The following is a 1,407-nucleotide window of genomic DNA, read 5'->3' on the forward strand; positions in this document are numbered from 1 at the left end:
CAGTGTATTATTTGTTGAAACTGTACTTCCGATTTGATTTGAAACTGTCTCATTGCTATCTGTTTATCAATAAAACTTTGAAAAAAAAAAGAATACAAAATAGTGATAGAAAGAAAACATGAGAGTGATACAAAATTTCACTAAATAAAGTTATAGGAATTCGACAAAAAAAAAAAAAGAAGAGAACAGTTGTTACTAGGGGCTGTGTTGTGTTGTTTTGTTTTGCTTTTTGAAAGACAGAATGGGGAGAAATATTGGTCAAAAGATAAAACATTTCAGATAGAAATAAGTTCAAGAAATACATTCTTCAACACAGAGACTATAGTTTCAATATAATGCATTACATGCCTGAAAATTGCTGAGGGTAAAATTTAACTATTCTCACCCCCAAAATTGCAACCAGTCTGGAAGGTAATGTATAGGTTAATTAGCTCTATTTAGACATCCCAAAATGTATACATATTTCAAAATAACATCAGCACTATAAATATATTCAATTTCAATTTGTCAACTAAAAAGCAAATTACAACTCCAAAAAAGGTGACTTAGACACCTTCTCCATTTTCTTGATTTATAATTTTCCCCTCCTTCCACATGCCTTACTAGACAGAAGCACTTCCCAAATGTTTCTGATTCCAAGACAAAGTGGGAGCGTAATAGGGTCGGTCTGGGCAAGGCGAGTCAAGTGTGTAAATGAGTCTCTGTACCAGAGCTATTGAGCCACAGCCACTAGGAGGCTGTCCCTTGAACACGTAGTTTTTGTTTTAGTGGACTTTTTAAATTGTTTGTTTCTTGTGCTACTTGGGCTTGAACCCGGGGAGTTCTGAACTACATCCCTAGGCCTTTTTATTTTTTATTTTGAGAAGAGATCTCAGTTGCTCAAGCTGGACTCAATGCTTTGGTAGACAACTGAAGCAAAGCGGCGCTGCCTAGGAAATGTGGAGAGGCCAAGGAGGCGCTTCTCTATAGGGACCTTCACACTCTCAAAAGTTTCCAGAGTTACAGCAGAAAAATACACTTAACTACAAACTTAGGTATGAAAGTTTGACTCACACCAACTCCCAAGATTTGGGGTTTGTTTTATTTTATCTACACTATCAACCATTTATAGCAAATAATAATAATAAATTAATAAAGTACTTGCTGATGAGATCAATACAAACCTTTTTAAGGCAAAATAGTAGATCCACAGAGTTGGATATATGAGGCATGGCATTTCGGGAAGAAAGGAAATATCCTCATTTAGATGCAGAATAAAATTATCCATAGCCTTGAGGCCCAATAACAAATTTTTACCAATAGCATTTACAAAATATTGTTGCTAAAACCTAAACCATTATGCAAAACTCATAGGTTGTTGAAAATGACTCAAATATTAATATAAGGAATGATGCCCTAATGCTGAAA

Source organism: Octodon degus, unplaced genomic scaffold (assembly GCF_000260255.1).
Source record: "Octodon degus isolate 3935 unplaced genomic scaffold, OctDeg1.0 scaffold00077, whole genome shotgun sequence".
Taxonomy (NCBI): Eukaryota; Metazoa; Chordata; class Mammalia; order Rodentia; family Octodontidae; genus Octodon; species Octodon degus.